This window comes from Heterocephalus glaber, unplaced genomic scaffold (assembly GCF_053883595.1).
Source record: "Heterocephalus glaber isolate CG9 unplaced genomic scaffold, H.glaber_assembly_v1.0 deba00000122, whole genome shotgun sequence".
Taxonomy (NCBI): domain Eukaryota; kingdom Metazoa; phylum Chordata; class Mammalia; order Rodentia; family Bathyergidae; genus Heterocephalus; species Heterocephalus glaber.
In genome coordinates, this window is record NW_028258138.1 from 51426544 (window position 1) to 51444332 (window position 17789).

Here is a 17789-nt window from a genome sequence, read left to right on the forward strand (position 1 = left end):
TTAGTCTGGCCAGATGGCACTCCCAAAGCAAAGTAGCTTAGAGAGGCAACTGGCTCGGAGTCTGGGGCTGTTTTTATAGGGGGTTGAGGGGGAGGTTAACATGTAGATTTAAGAGAAAAGAAACAAGGGTTAGTGGTCGACTGTCACGTACTGATGGTCAGCAGACACACACACTAATGGTCACGACTGTCATGTACTGATGGTCGGTAGACACATTGATGGATTGTCCTACAGATAGTGGGTCCAGGAACGTCCGTTCTCCGGGCCAACAAGGAGTTGAGTAATTTACCTTTAAAACTCTATGTCTGTTACAAATTTTATCTAGCTTCCCAGAACTAACAAGCTTTTTAATCATTAGCTCACATTTAATTGCAGTCAGGGCTACAAGAATTCTAAGATTACAAGGTTTTTGCAGTCCCACATTCCCCACTGATTTTTTGTAAACTAAGTAATCTTATGCATAAATATAAGCATCCATTGTATACAACAACATGACAATAATAAGCATATACACACAACTGTGATGACAAGAAAATGTTGTTTTAACCATTTTAGGTTGGGCAACCACAGGTAGCCATTTGAACAAATCCCTGCCATCTTCATCATGTACTCTTTGAGCCAGATCTTTTAATTGTTTTACCTTTTCTTTGATCTTTGGACTATTATTGGTAAGATTGAAACAACACGTATTTTTTACTCTTTCACAACATTGGTGGTGGAAGAGCAACAAATAGTCTATTGCTGCTCTATTATCTAAGATTGCCTGTCTCTGTTCTTGTAACTCTTGGTTAATTAATGCCAAGGCTGCTGAGGTAGCATTTAACCCTTTGACCATCTTGCATGCTAATTTTCACACTGCTCTTTCAGCATGGACCCCTATGGAAGGCAGGGCAACAAAGGATGCTATCATAGTTATTACTTCAGCATCTGTTAACAGACCTACATCATCATCACATCCTGGTGCAGTGTAAGGTGACCAACGTTTAGCTCTATTAGGCACAATCAAATCAGTTCTATCTGGCAATACTACAGCTAGACGACTCAAGCAGCAACGGGTCTTGGTTAAATTTGCTGGAATATAATTGAAGGTTATTCCTTCACAGGTATAAAATCATCCTATTGGCAGGGAGATATGGCAATTGCTATATACAATTTTTTGTTTTATATGGCAGGGCATCCCTTCTGATTGTTTTATCCTCAGACACTTAGTTGTACAATTTTCATACATAGCACATGGGGTCTTATTTGACATGATTACCTTGGGCGTACATAATTTGACAGCATTTTTAGGTTTATGACATGAAGCATGTCCCCAGTTATAACTATCTATATAAGTAAGCTTCTTTCCTGGGAAGTCCTTGAACAGAGTGTAGGGTCATATTAATTCTAAAGAGGTGCATACCAGAATAAGACAGCTTCCCAGCACATAATGGAAATTTACATTAACATTCAGACAGAATTCGGACAGATTAAGCGAGTTTGCCAATTGAATCCATACTTTTTTTGTATGATCTAGTCCTCTTGGGGGCAAAACTGCCAGTGTCCCAGAGAACATTATCATGAATGTGAAACATCTTCAACCTGCTCCAGTCTCAATTTTAGGTCATCTGGTTGGCTGGTAACCTTCCATTTGTCCTTTGTGATGTCCGCAGGGGGTCCTGCCTTCAGATGGTTGTGATGTATCCAGGCAGAATGTCCGGCTACCTTCACTGCCCAAGGAGTCAACAGGACAACAGGAACCGGTCCCTTCCAACGTGGTTCTAGGGTCTTGGGAATCAAACCTACGAATAAAAACCAAATCTCCTGGCTTATAGGGTAAAGGTTGTAAAGGTTTTTCATTGGGGCTAGGCATTGTCTTCCATAATTTATCATGTAGTTCTGACCGAAGCTGATGAATTGCTTTTAAGGATTTAAGTAGTCAAAGGTGGGAAATCTTTTCTTTTAATTCTACATCTACTAGCGGAATGATTGGGGGAGATCATCCATAAACAATCTGGAAGGGGTACAGATTGAGGGGAGGCTTGGGAGTGCACCTTGTTCTGAGGAGGACAAAAGGGAGAAGCTCTACCCAACCTAGTTCAGTCTCCAAGCATAATTAGTCAGAATCTCCTTTAAAGTGTGATTTGTTCTTTCTACCTGTCCTGAGCTTTGAGGCCTATAGGCACAGTGTAGATTCCACTTTATTCCAAGGATATTACTAATTAATTTAGATATCTTAGCCATAAAGGCTGGACCATTGTCAGACCCCAGAGCTAAGGGCAAACCAAAATGGGGAACTATTTCTGTCAAAAGCTTTTTGACTGTTACTTCTGCTGTCTCCCTTTTAGTGGAATATGCTTCTACCCATCCTGAAAAAGTGTCCACAAAAACTAGTAAGTATTTGTACCCATATATGCCAGGCTTCATTTCAGTAAAGTCCAACTCCCAATGTTCTCCTGGAGTTAGTCCTCTGTGTTGTACCCCAGGGGGCCCAGTTACCTGATCAGCATTTACCTTGAGGGAGGTGGGGCATCATCTCACCATGTCCTGGGCCTTTTGGGCTAATCCCTTGCTGACTAAATGAGGTCACAGGGCAGCCATCATTCTTTTCTCGCCAAAGTGGGTGGACTCATGTAGTTCCTGCAGCAATGTATCTGCTACAGCAGCTGGGAGTACCACCTTTCCATCATTGGTCATCCACCACCCATGTTTTCCTTGAGACCAGCATCTCCTGTTCATTTCCGCTACTTCTTTATCTGTGTATTCAGGTTTTTCTGGGAGTACTGGCATGGGAAGCAGAACCATTTGATTCCCCACTGATTTTAGGGCAGCTTGTTTTGCTGCCTGATCGGCAGCATTATTACCAATCACCTCGGGGCTAAACCCCCTTTGGTGCCCACGGGAATGGATGATGGCAACCTCTTGAGGCAACCAGATGGCTTGCAGCAATGCCAATATCTCAGCCTTGTTTTTAATTTCCTTTCCTTCGGAGGTCAGCAGCCCTCTATTTTGATAAATCTCCCTGTGTACATGGGCGGTGGCAAAAGCATAACGGCTATCAGTGAATATATTTATTCTTTTTCCTTTCCTCAATTCCAGAGCCTTAGTTAGAGCAATCAGCTCAGCCCTCTGTGCTGATGTCCCTTGAGGTAGCCCTTGTTCCCATTCCACCTGTTGGTCCTGGTTGACCACCGCTGCTCCAGCATACCGTACATTATCATGAACAAAACTGCACCCATCAGTACAGAACATTGCCTCTGCGTGGGGGAGGGCCTGGTCCGTCAAGTCCGGCCACCCTCCCCTTAAGTTTTCAAGAGTCTCGAGGCAATCATGGATGGGCATTTGTTTGTCAGATTCTGGGAGTAGAGTAGCCGGATTGAGGCTAGCTGTGGTGGCAAACTTAATGCGTGGCTGTTCTAACAGGAGCCCTTGATATTGTAACAGTCTGGCATTAGACAGCCATTTGCTAGGTGAGCTATTTAACAAGGGCTCAATAGCATGGGGAATAATCAAAGTCAAATCCTGTCCGAAGATCAATTTGTCAGCCTCTCGGGTTAAAGCAGCAGCTGCTGCTACTGTCCTCAAACAAGTAGGCCATCCTCGAGCCACTGGGTTGAGCTTCTTTGAGAGGTATGCCACAGGCCGCTTCCATGGCCCCAAAAGCTGAGTAATCACTCCCTTAGCTACCCCATTTTTCTCTGCCACATACAGGGTAAAGGGCTTGTTTAAGTCTGGCAATGCCAGGGTTGGTGCTGATGTAAGTGCAGTCTTAAGCAATTTAAATGCCTGCTGGCAAGCCTTAGTCCATTTAGGGGGCACATTTCCTCCCACAGTGGCTTCATGCAGGGGTTTGGCAATTTCAGCAAAGCCAGGAATCCAAATTCTGCAATACCCAATTGCCCCTAGGAATTCTCACACCTGTTTCTTTGAGCTCGGCTCTGGGATCTGGAGAATTGCAGATACCTTTGATTCTGCCAGCCTCCTCTTTCCCTTTTCAAGAATATAGCCCAAGTAGGTTACCTTGGTCTGACAGAGTTGAGCTTTCTTCCAAGACACTCAATATCCCAAATCTTGGAGGGCTTCCAGGAGGCCCTCAGTGGCTGTAATGCATTCTTTATCGGTCGACGTTGCCACCAGGAGGTCATCTACATACTGAAGAATAGTAGCTTGGGGAAACACCTTTCTTACCTCTTGTAAATCTTTGCTGACAGCTTCCCTAAACAGAGTGGGGGAGTTTTTGAATCCTTGTGGCAGCTGGGTCCATTTCAGCTGTCTGGTAGTTCCAGTGTCTGGATCAGTCCGTTTGAAGGCAAAGAGGGGCTGGCTCACAGGTTCTAGAGGCAGGCTGAAAAAACGCATCTTTGAGGTCTAATACTGAGTACCATACATGAGCAGGAGGGATGAGACTCAACAGAGTATAGGGGTTTGGTACTGTTGGGTGAACAGTCTCCACCTCGCTGTTTACTTCTTGCAAATCTTGTACCAGTCTGAAGTCTGAGGTGCCAGGCTTCCTCACAGGAAGCAGGGGTGTATTCCAGGCTGACTGGCAAGGGATCAGGATGCCAGCTTCCTGGAGTTGGTGGATGTGCTTGGCTATCCCTACCTTGGCCTCCAGCTGAAGGGGGTACTGTCACACCTGGGTGGGTGTGGCAGAGGCCAACAATTGAACCACCAATGGGGCATGGTGTTTGGCCAGCCCAGGTGGATTGGTTTCAGCCCATACCCAGGGAAACTTTTTTTGAAGGTAATCCCATTTCTGTTCGGGAGGCTCTGTGCCCTCCTTTAGAAATTTAAATTCATCTTCTAGGGGAACCGTTACCATAATGGCAGAGGGTGGCTTGAGTTCAAAAGTCCCTCCTTCAGGCTCAAAGGAAATAACAGCCCCAAATTTTTGTAGCAAATCTCTTCCCAGCAATGGGTATGGGCACTCAGGGATAACTAAGAAGGAATGGGTAACAGTGCCTTTTCCCAGATTTACAGTTTGTTTAGTGGTCCAAGGATAAGAGGCTGACTTTCCTGTGGCTCCGGTAATGGAGGACTTTAGGGAAGAAAGGGTTCCAAGAGGGGTCTTTAGGACAGAATGGGCCACGCCAGTGTCCACAAGGAATTGGACATCTGTTTCCCATATTTCCAAAGTCACCATAGGCTCATTAGGGTCAAGTGGCCATGAGCCTTGGCCTCGTCAATCTTCCTCATCTATCAGAAGAACTCCATCTCTTTCTTTCTTAGTCTCTTTCTCTCTCTTTCTTTTTAACTTTTCACAATCCCATCTATAATGGCCCTCTCTTTGCAGTACGTGCATTGATCCTTCTCTAACAAGGGCCGTACCTTGTTTTTATCCTCTTTTTTACTTTCTCTGCATTCCTTTTGGATGAAACCTCCATCTGCTAAGGCCGCAATATTTGCTTTTCCTATCTTTTTAGCCATTCTGTCATCAAAAGGATCCCTATTGTTAAACACCTTCATTGCCACACTCATCAACTTTTCCCTATTTTCTCCCTCAAATCCTTCCATCTGCTGCAATTTCTTTCTAATATCTGGGGCCGACTGAGTAACAAAAGCCAAATTAATTGCCTGTCGGTTTGCAGGGGCATCTGGGTCAATTGGAGTATACGTATGGTATGCTTCCAACAGATGCTCCAGAAAGGCAGAAGGGGATTCCTCAGGTCCTTGAAGGACCTCACTTACCTTACTCAAATTGGTAGGCTTTCGAGCGGCTCCCCTTAAGCCGGCTGGGAGATGCTGATGGTAGTTTTGGAGAGCTTCTCTCCCACCTGAGGAATTAACTTGCCATGGAGGATGGGTGGATGGAAGTTGCGCCTCAATATGGGCTCATTGTTGCTCATCAAGTGGGCCCTCTGTTCCTCCCAACACTGACTTGATGGCTTGCCCTTGGATCCTTTCTCTCTCCTCAGAGGTGAAAAGGGCTTGGAGAAGTTGTTGACAATCATCCCAGGTAGGGTCATGGGTATGAAAAACAGATTCTAGGAGGGAGATCAAATCCTGGGTTTTTTCTGAAAAAGGGAGATTTTGATGTTTCCAATTATACAAGTCACTGGTGGAGAAAGGAATATAGACATAATGACCCTGTTCTATTTCCCAAAGAGGTAAAAGAGGAAGCGAACCAGTCCCTCCAGTGGGAGCCATGCTGGGACCATAAGCAGCCCCTGTTCGAGTGTGGGAGGAGGAGATTACAGAATCCAGAGATTTTTTCTCTTTGGGAAAGGGAGGGTAGAAAGGGTTTCAAGATTTAGGGCTGGCTTTATCAGAGGAGGAGGATGGCTCCACATAGGGTGGAGGTCTTATAACAAGATCTAAGGGGTCAGGATCTTGTGAAAGCACCGACTTGGGAGCCTGGGCTTTGGCCTCTCGGGGTTCTCTTGGGGCCATAACCAGAATGCGAGTGTTTGTTCGCAGGGAACAATGCTGCAACCAAACTGGAGGCTCCTGACAAGCCTGGACCCAGATATTTATATAAGGAAATTGATCAGGATGACTAGGGTGACTGGTGACCTTATTCCATACAGCCTGACAGAGGCTAGGGTCAAAAGAGTCCTCTGCTGGCCATCCAACTCCAAAAGCTGGCCATTCCAATTGACACAGGGAGCAAAGTTTTCCACGAGAAAATTTAACCCCATATTCATCCTCCTGTTCCGGGGAAAAAGCCAATTTAAAATTAGGAAGAAAACAGTCTAACAGGGTAACCTTGGAGCAGGATCCTCCCATCTCTGCCCTTGATGGTTTGGAAGGAAATACAAGATTAAACACACAATGGACAGGACACTAACAAATGAACGACAAGACGAACAGGCGCCACAATAAAAATGAAACTAAGTCTTCACAAAAGTGAAACTAAATCTTCGCTTGTTCCTCGTCAGGAACCTTGGGGTCAGGGGAGGTTCCCCGGCTCATCAGCCACCTCACTTCTGACTTAACAAACGGTTGCAACCAGCCACAAAACTTACCTCCAGAGGTTTTCTGAGGTCTGTGCCTGAGAATCTCCTGCTGGATCCCACTACAGAGTCTCAGCTGAACCAGGGTTCCTGCCCGGGGATCTCACTGGGGCCTCCAAAATGTAAGACCGTGGGCCTTACCAAACACTCCGAGGATCTGACTGCAGTGAAGAACACCCGGGAGGGAACACACTGGACAAGTTGGAAAGTAAAACAGACCTTTATTAGTCTGGCCAGACGGCACTCCCAAAGCAAAGTAGCTTAGAGAGACAACTGGCTCAGAGTCTGGGGCTGTTTTTATAGGGGGTTGAGGGGGAGGTTAACATGTAGATTTAAGAGAAAAGAAACAAGGGTTAGTGGTCAACTGTCAAGTACTGATGGTCGGCACACACACACACTAATGGTCACGACTGTCATGTACTGATGATCGGCAGACACACACACTAATGGTCACGACTGTCATGTACTGATGGTCGGCAGACACATTGATGGATTGTCCTACAGATAGTGGGTCTGGGAATGTCCATTCTCCGGGCAAACAAGGAGTTGAGTAATTTACCTTTAAAACTCTATGTCTGTTACAAATTTTATCTAGCTTCCCAGAACTAACAAGCTTCTTAATCATTAGCTCACATTTAATTGCAGTCAGGGATACAAGAATTCTAAGATTACAAGGTTTTTGCAGTCCCACACAGTTATAAGTCAATGAGTGTCAGTAAGCCAATCACATACTTGTGAGATTCAGGCAGATTTCTGGCTGCAAGTCCCAAGTTGAGCTCCCTGACCTCCTGCAGGGTTGAACTCTGCCAGGTTCTACTACAGGTTCCAGCTGCCTTTCCCCTAAAGATAGTCCAGGTTCCAATGGGAGGTGATGATCCCTCCAACTTACCAAGTATGGTGGTCTGGTGTGCCTTTATTGCAGAGATTCTCTTCACTTTTCCAGTGGACTTCAGTTTACATCAGGGAGCCTGAGAGAGGCCCTGTCTCTTTTCTGCCTCATTTAATCTTTTCAATGTCCTTTTTAATGAGTACTAATATCATTCCCATTTTATGATTGAGGAAACTGAGGCATATAGGAGGTAAGCACACTGAATAAGTGGTGTAAATATTGGAGCAGGAGTAAGACTCAGGAAACCTCCACAGAATCTGTTGTAACAAAGCTTAGTCCCAAATTCATTATTCTTAATGTCTTTCAATCTTGCAGCACCTCCATTACTGATGAGGACACAGAGTAAGGTTTGGTGTAGACTTGTCTTTTATTTTCCAGCTGCTTCTGCAGGTGGAGTAATGAAAGAATACAGAAACTTCCAAAGGCCACGCTCTACAATACCCTTGTATCAACAAACAACACAGAAAAATTCCTGATGAGAAATGAGCCATGCAACAGGCCTCAAGAATTGCCTGGTGTTGACTTTGAAATAGTTCCTATAATTTGTAAAGTAAGAGGGAACATACACAAAAGATAACTAAAGAAAACTGAAACACAACATGGGAATAATGTCCAATAACTCAGAGAAAAGGGAGATCTTTAGATATCTTGGATGTGAAAGAGTATCTTTTCAGGTTGGGTCATGTTCATTTCTCAAATGCATGAGGCTAATCAGAGTTCATTATAATAAAAGCAGCTCCAAGTGCCTTGGGATTCAAGTTAATCCCTCAGAAAGCATGATGGCAGAAGGCTTGACCAGAAACTTCTGCCTATACTAAAACTAAAGGCTTGGTAACAATGCAGATTCCCATCTTCTGAGCATGAGATCTATGAATCGGCAATTTATCTTAGCCCCCATATTTAACTTTAGTAAGACACAATTAAAGAAGATAACACTGTTTTAATATGTGTACAAATCAAAAGCACAAGTTTGCACAGGAAAGACATATCCTAGAAGACCTGTAAATACTTTCAGACATGTTCAAGTTTTCTCTGTTCCCAGAAGGAGGCAGACAGGCTCCCTCAACTATGAGGGATGTTGGAACCCATCACTGGACTACTTTGCAGGCAGCTGACTTCAAAGGGGGGCGGGGGGAAGAAACAGAGACAGATAATCAAAAAATGATTAATTCTTAGAATTAGTTCATTTCTGGGCATCCCAAGGATGACTTTAGCCCAGAATTTCATCTTCATCATACCAAACATATTTCTAAAGAAAAACTGAGCAATTCAGAATGAGGTAGCCTAGACACATGAGATATTTTGACTATGTGAAGTATTTTCAAATCTTGATTCTAAGCCAGTATGGCATACTTGTTTTTCTGAGAAAACCCAGGATTTTTCTGTTACTTCTTGCTTCACTCTCTGCAAACTTTACCACTAAATCCCTGCATTTTTCTGCAAAAATTTTCAGTTAAACAGATAGTTCCATTTTACATGACCAGTTTTACATTCATGTATATCTTGAGCTGTCATGGACTTATTGCCATTGTTGTACTTCTCTATCCTTATTTTAAAGAAAAAACTGTATACTATCTTTCACTATAATTATATTTACAACAGTTTTCTTTCTTTGGTAGCATTTTACACATGTTCACCAATCCAATCTCATCAACCAAGAGCCTTTCCTCATGTCAGTGTCCAAATTCTTCTCTCCTTTTACCCCACTGAAACACTTCTCCATTTTTACCTCCATTGTGCTTTCTTGGCTTGATATCTTCTAGTCCTTCATTTCCAGTGTCCTCTCTTTCTTTTACTGCCCTTTTCTCCTTAGACTCTTAGAATGTTGAAGGTGGAAGGTCTTTAGAGCTTCTTATTTGAAGGTGAAGATGCTGAAGCTAAGGGAGATCACAGGATTTGTCCAAAGTCCACTGCAAGGCAGGGAGGAATGAGATGTATCCTCTGACTCGTGGCTTTCCTTGGGGAGCTCTCCTTTCTTGTCTGTTACCCTATGGCAACAGCTTATAGATTGGCAGCTCATATTTAACCCATGGACAAGTTTTTTTTTTTAATTTTTTTAATTTTTTTTAATTTCACATAAGTAAGATAACAAGTAAATATTTTAAAATGAAGAATTTCATATAAGAACCAAAAATGTAAACTGGTTAAAATGGTGCCTGGTATCCAGCATACACTCTGTATATTGATTAATCATCATTTCATGTCATTGTGTTTCCCAGAACTAGGAAGGTTTATCACTATGTTACCTTTTTTATCTTAGTCACCTGAATATATGCAGTCTGTCCTCTGAAGACCAATTCTGATGTCATTGAGATTTTTTAGGAACAGCAAAGTTTTGTAAATGTTGGAGAGACAATTTGTTTAAATTAATGAGAATACAGATGAATATGATTAAAAAAGAACAGTTGCAATGTTGTTACTTGCAGTCATAGAGAATATGGCTGTGGTCAGGGATGCTGAGCTGGGTATACATGCTATAGCAGTGTCTTTTACACTGCAGGTGTAGCATTTGTTAGAGGAAAGGAAAATCAATTAAAGATGTTATAGCCATAATTTTTTAAAAAGTGGGATAGATAATTATGTTACACATAATAAAGGCATAAATTGATTTGTGAAAACTTTTAAAATTATATGTTAATGTGTGTATGGGGGTAGGGTGTAAAAAAAGCATCTCTTATTGTGATTCCTCATATAAAAATTAGAAAGCTACTGTGTTAATAAATCTTGCATTATGATAATTAATAGAAATATTTTTTCATTATAATTAGATATTTGGCTTCACTGTAATTCAAATTGAATTTTCCAACATAGATTTTTTTCAGGAGATCACCTGACTTGCTTTATTTTTTCTATTAGTGCCTATTAATTAACAGAGTATGTAATGGGTTTCATTGTGGCACTTTCATACAGGCATATAAGATGTTTTGATCATATCCACATTCTCCATTGCCCTCTCTTCCTCCCCATCCCCTTCCTCTTCTCTAGTAGTCTTCCTGCTACTTTCACATTGTCTTCTCTCCTAGATTTCACATGAGACAAAACATGAGATACTTACCTTTCTGAGTCTGACTTATTTCACTTAATGTGACAATCTCCAGCTTAATAGGAATAGCTCTTAACTGAAATAAATGGGTTAAATAGAATACTTCCTCTAAAGTTTTCTTTTTTAAAGAAGACTTCATATTATTTATTTGCTTAACAAACTATTTTATCAAGGATACAGAGAAATTTTCATTAATAGATGATCACATAAAAGAATACTCTGAATAACTACTTTGAAGATAATGATACACAGTGTATTAACTATTGTTATTCTCTTATTTTTATGAAATTTTGTTTTTTTATAAAAAAGAATCATCCTCTGGCATATTTTCTGAGTTGATATAATCATAATACACTCTCAACAACAAAAGCAACCTTGTACAATGAATGCTTTTTTCCACTTCTTCTCCATGTACATAAAGAACCTTTCAGACTATGCACTGTTTGCTTTGTTAGGACAGTGGAGAGGATTAACCTGTTAGCAACTCTATCCTACTATCAGATGCAGTTTTCTCATCCTACCTCAATCAACACCCACTAAGGCCCACATTCTGGCTACCTGGCAACAAATACATTAAATATACTCTCAGTGCTGAACTTGCATGACATTCCCTATCCTTTGCCCCTCTAATTCTGTTTTTTGAATTCAATGTGACTTAATTTTACTTTTATAAATAAAGGGAAGGAAGTCTTGAGCTATTTGAGGTGAAAAATGAGGTTACATTAAGCTTCTACCCTCCAACTTGAATTCCAGAGGCACCCTGTCAAACAAATTAGCTGACTTTCCCAAAAATGTATACTTTTTTGTATGAAGTGATTTTTATACTTATATATTATAAAATAAAAAAGAAACCAAAAAGTGATATTAAATAAATCATATTTAAAATAACTCAAATGATAGAAGCAATTCTTTGCTAATAATAATGATAAAATATTTAAAAATATTTTTATTATTTTGAAACAGCATATTATTGGGGATCAAAGTTATAGTTCTAATTATAGTTGATTTGAATACCTAATTTTAGTGGCAAAATGTTGCAGGTGAAAAGGGTACCTCCTATCTATATGTAGATCCAAGTGAAGAAGTACTTCTTTGAAATAACTTTATATGATGCTTTTAAATCTCATACACCAATCATGGTAAAATTTTGTCAAAATCTATTTGCAATTTACATCTTCCCTTATGACAAACAGTCTTCATCAAAATGTAATAAATACCTGTGGGTGGTCTCTCTAAAGGGAGACCTGAGACCCCGGAGAGCACCAACCTTTAAAGAAAGAAAAGGAGACAGCCTGGGAGATGAACAGCAGTTTATTCCTCTGACACTGTTTGACAATCACAAAGGAAAGAAGTAAGGCTTTTATACATGTAGGAAAGCAGCTTAGTTATTCTGGCTATTATCTTTCTGATTTTAACCTCTGGAGTTAACCAGTGACTTTAAGTGACTCATAAAAGCTACGGGCGAATTTACAAGTCCCTCGTTTCCATTCACCAATCCCATACATCTAAGTGCATACTGCAGCCCTCTTCTTATCAGATGGTATCAAGAAAGCAGGGTGACTTCAGCAGAAATCAAGCCCACCGGCCCACTGCAAACATCACAGATGTATATAGTGAGTCATATCTTTCTCAACAGCCATAGAGTCATTGGGTCACAGTCCTCTGATCCTGGACAATACTTACTAAGAAAACTAGGAAGACCTGTTTTTCTCCCATAAAACTTTTACAATGTCTCTTAAAGTTTCCTGGTATTCTTTTAACAAATAGACTTGTGGAAATTCCCAGAAATGACTTCTTAATTTTCTCAGTTAATAAACTTCTTATGATCAATTTTTATGACTAGATAGCTAAATTCTACAATTTCCCACAATTCCCCCTTTTTTATTTTATTTAGGCTAAATTCTTGATTATAACATTGAGAAGATCAAGAGTCAGGATCATGAAAGGCCAGGAAGGTGAGACATCTTTTGCTGGCTCAATTCAATGTTTGGTCCTTCTATAATTTTATAAAATAGCAAGAAATATAGTAAAAGAGGAAATAATATTGAAAAAAATCATCCTTAAATCCATTAATTATTATATAAAGTGAATAGAGATGGTTTCTGTTTTTGTTTTAGCATACAAGTAATTCCTTTTTTTGGACACAATCTCACACAGTAAGGTAGGCATTGTATCCTGCAACACGATAACAGCAAACATATGGTAACAGTTATGACTACAAGAAAAAGCTATTTTAACCATTGTATATTAGGCAACCTTTGGGTTAACCATTGAAACAAATCCCATCCTAATTTTTCATTATGTATTTTCTTTGTCAATTTTTTAAAATTGTTTTACTTTTTCTTGAATCCCTGGGCTGTCAGTCATATTAAAATAGCACATATTTTTTATTTTTGTACATCCTTGATCATGGAACAAGAGTAAGTAATCTATTGCTGCCCTGTTGTCTAGTATAGCCTGTCGGTGTTCTTGTAACTCCTGATTAATTAATGCCAAGGCAGATGAGGTAGCATTTAGACCTTTGACCATCTTGCATGCCAAGTTTTGTACTGCCTTTTCTGCATGAATTCCTATGGCAGGCTGAGCAAGCACAGGTACTATCACAGGTATCACTTGAGCATCTGTCAAGAAACCTACATCATCATCACATCCTAGTTCAGTATAGGGTGACCAACGTTTAATTCTTTTGGGTGTTATCAAATCAGTTCAATCTGGCAATATTATGGCCAAGCAACTTAGGCAGCACCGAGTCTCAGACAAGTAAGCAGGGATATAATTATACATTACTCCTTCACATATATAAAACCATCCTGATGGTAAAAGTATATGACCATCATTATATATGATTTCTTGTTCCTCATAACAGGTCACTTTTTCTAACTTTTGTAATCTTAGACATTTTGTAGTACAATTTTTATATATAGCACATTGTGTATTGTTTAACATAATCATCTGAGGTGTATATAACTTAATAGCATTTTTTGGTTTAAAATAAGAGGGGGTCCCCCAATTGTAACTATCTTTATACAAAAGATTTTTTCCTGGATGTCTTTAAACAGGGTATAAGGTTGTATCAGACTCAAGGGAGTGCACACCGGGATGAGACAAGTCCCTAATACATAATGTAAATTTACATCTACATTTAAACAGAACTCAGACAAATTAAGTGATTGTGCCAGATGAATCCAAGCATTGCCAGCAAGGTCTAATTGTTTTTTGGGGTAATATTGCCAATGTTCCAGAAAATGACGACTTAAAAATAATGATCATAATAAATGCTGAATTACGGGTCAATATGGCAAACATTATCATTCCCAACAAAAGGAATCCATCAGTTTCCCTTTTTACCTCTTGGACTTTATAAAAGTTTTTGTGTGAGTCTAAGAACATTTTGTTAGAGTAGAAAGGGAGAGTCCAAAAGGAATCATGAATATATATTATAGGTTTTACATTTGTCCAATCTTTAATTATAATAGTACTAGTACCATTTTGAGGGGTCAAATAATCACAGTCCTACATACTTACACCTACCTGAGCAGTAGATGAATTTAACAGAGATATCATAGTAAGAAAGAAAAGTACTGAGCATCTAGGCTCAGGGGGGCTGGGCCCATAGATGACATGTAGTTTTGAGCCTTTGTTACCAGATTAGCTAACATATCCCAATCAGGGAGTTTGGACTGGTATTTAGCATGAGACATTTTCTTTCTTTTTCTCTTTGGTTTAAGAGAGAGCTTTCTAATTTTTTGAACAACCTCTTCTTTAGATCTTTCTGGAATAGTGCTTAAAGGTCGTTTAAGCACTATTTGTTCTTGGAGACCCATTGTCCAGGTTAATGTCTTGATTCTGGAATTTAATTCTTCATTCAGGAAGCCAGATTTGGGTCATTCTGCCACCTGTGGAAATACAAGCATATCCCTTCCCCTTTGCAAGCATTTGTCCTGATGTCCAATTATCATGATCTAATTTTACCCAGACTGGTTGAGGTGATTCTGAGTCAATTTCTTTAAAATGTTTTTCAGCCTGAGATTCAATGTCCCCTTGTGGCAAATTTAAAAAATTTATATGTAAAAGTTGATATGGTGTTTGTATTAATTGTTTCATAAATTTCTAATAGGTTACATTTTGTTCTTCACCTAAGGAATCAGTTTCCTTTTCCCCTTATTCCCCTTTTTTATTTTATTTAATTGTAATTTTAACGTATGATGACCTTGTTCTACAAGTGCTTGTCCCTGAGGATTATAAGGAATGCCAGTAACATGTTTAATATGATATTTTTGTAAAAATTTTTAAAATTTTAAACTAGTATATGCAGATCTATTATCTGTTTTTATAGATCCAGGAACTCCCATTATAGAGAAATATTTTAATAAATGAACAATAACATGTTTAGTTGATTCTCCTGTATGAGCAGAGGCCCATATGAATTTGGAGTAAGTATTGATGCATACATGTAAATAACAGAATTTGCCAAATGGAGGTTAATGAGTAACATCCATCTGTCTGGAATTATTATTATTATTATTATTTACCTTGGTGGTTGTACACGCTGATGTATGAGATGCCCACCACCATGGCCCACACCACCTAGCTCGCCATGTCTGGCAGGCTGTGCTCATCCTCGGCCAGCACCAGCCCCACGTGTACTGGCAGCTTTCGCAGCGTGCAGCCGTCCGAGTGCCAGTGCAGCAGGGCCAGGCCGGCAGAGCCCACATGGGGCCTAACGGGGTGGCACCAGGGGCTGGTGCCACATGAAGCCAAGTGGTGCTAGGACCATGGCAGTGGCGGCGCAGCCGCAGCACCTCCAGGCCAACATCCAGTCACCGAAGTGGGCACGCAGCCCGGCGGATAGCATGTGGTGCAGGCAGAGCAGCATGTGCAGCAGCCGCCATGCCAGCTCATGCGGGCCCGTCATGTTTGTTCCACACTGGGTGCCCGCTAGCCCCTGCCACCATGGCGGGCCATCTTTACTCCGTGTCCTCACGTGCAGGGACTTCAGTTGCCAATGCCTCACCTCACCCTTGCTGCCATCTTCCCCGAGCTACTTTTTGAGGAGGAAAAAGAATCAGTATTAAATTCCTGTCTTTTGTGATTTCAGAGAGGATATGATTTTGTCATGGGCTGTTTTTTAGATTTGGCTTTTAAAGATTTATTATTGGTTTTAGCTAATGGCATAGGCTGATCTATGGGTCCTAAAAGATCTTGTTGCATGGGCATAGTTTTATTAGACATTTTTGCTCCTTGTACTGAGGAACAAAGGTTTCTAATTTTTCCTTTGGCTGGAGTTAGCATAGAAGAAGCTGAGGGTGTAACTTGAGGGGGAGGTAAAGGAGCCAAAGGACAAGGAAACCCTTCTTCATCAGATTTATCATCCTTATCCTGAGGTATAATTTGAATTAAATCATTTGTCACATTTTTCTCATCTTCCTCAATTAAACCTTGTTTTTTAAGAGCTAATTTAGCCTGATCTGATAACTCTGTTCATGCAGTCAAACCTTTAGCACAATGAAGAAAAAGCTGTATTGCAATAGCAGTTCCCCCAAACCTGTCATAAATCATTACTCCTTCTCTATAAGCCTTTCAAACACAAGCAAGCACTTCACTCCATTTATCCTCGGACCAGCCCTCCTTGAACTCAGCCAAATTATAAAATCCATTTGCTGTATGCAAACATCGTTTTAGATCCTCCTTATGGATCTTAAATCCAAACGTCTTTAATAAAAGTTTAAGGTTTGAAATGGCTTCACCAAACTGTGAAGACCCCTGTCCCATTGTTACCCAGAAATTCCTGAGTCTTCCCCTACTCACAGAATGCCGATTGCTCCCTTATTTTCACCTTACCTCTGCTGAGAGGATTCGAGGTCCCTGTTAGTGTGCCACTTGTGGGTGGTCTCTCTAAAGGGAGACCTGAGACCCTGGAGAGCACCAACCTTTAAAGAAAGAAAAGGAGACAGCCTGGGGGATGAACAGCAGTTTATTCCTCTGACACTGTTTGACAATCACAAAGGAAAGAAGTAAGGCTTTTATACATGTAGGAAAGCAGCTTAGTTATTCTGGCTATTGTCTTTCTGATTTTAACCTCTGGAGTTAACCAGTGACTTTAAGTGACTCATAAAAGCTACAGGCGAATTTACAAGTCCCTCGTTTCCATTCACCAATCCCATACATCTAAGTGCACACTGCAGCCCTCTTCTTATCAGATGGTATCAAGAAAGCAGGGTGACTTCAGCAGAAATCAAGCCCACCGGCCCACTGCAAACATCACAGATGTACATAGTGAGTCATATCTCTCTCACCACCCATAGAGTCATTGGGTCACAGTCCTCTGACCCCAGACAATGGTTACTAAGAAAACTAGGAAAACCTGTTTTTCTTCCATAAAACTTTTACAATGTCTCTTAAAGTTTCCTGGTATTCTTTTAACAAACAGACTTGTGAAAATTCCCAGAAATGACCTCTTAATTTTCTCAGTTAATAAACTTCTTATGATCAATTCTTATGACTAGATAGCTAAATTCTACAATTTCCCACAAATACCTACTGGAATACTTCATTTGGAGAGACATATACTGGGTTAAGTAATCTGTTCTCAAGTGTTTGTGCAGACATAAAAAGTTTTTATAAATGATGCAAATCATTTATTGTAACAAAAGCCCATAATGATGAAAACATTTCTCAATATCTACTTTCCAAATTTTCTATAGTTTCCTTTGAAAAATCAGCTATTTTCTCACTTTGCATTGAAGGATTAATTTTTTAAATTGTGATAAGGATACTTCAATGAAGTCTATCTCTTAATCAAGGGAACAGTACAGTATTGTTAACTATAACTGCAATGTGTATAGCAGATCTTTAGAATTTATTTATCTTATATATCAAACTATATTCTTGAACAGCAACCCCTCTTGTCCTTCTTCCCCTAGAC

General features: G+C 40.4%; 1 long non-coding RNA gene across 2 annotated transcripts; it reads right to left on the bottom strand.

Annotated features, from left to right (window-relative positions):
• Positions 1 to 42: 42 nt before the first annotated feature.
• On the bottom strand, positions 43 to 17138 carry LOC147830432 (uncharacterized). Of its 2 annotated transcripts, XR_015452582.1 has the most exons (4): positions 6945 to 17137; positions 5668 to 5993; positions 4168 to 4324; positions 43 to 1781 (listed from the first exon to the last, which is right to left on the bottom strand). It is a non-coding gene; the product is annotated as an uncharacterized LOC147830432 (long non-coding RNA). The 2 variants fall into 2 exon arrangements; XR_015452581.1 differs by having other exon boundaries at positions 5668 to 17138.
• Positions 17139 to 17789: the final 651 nt, after the last annotated feature.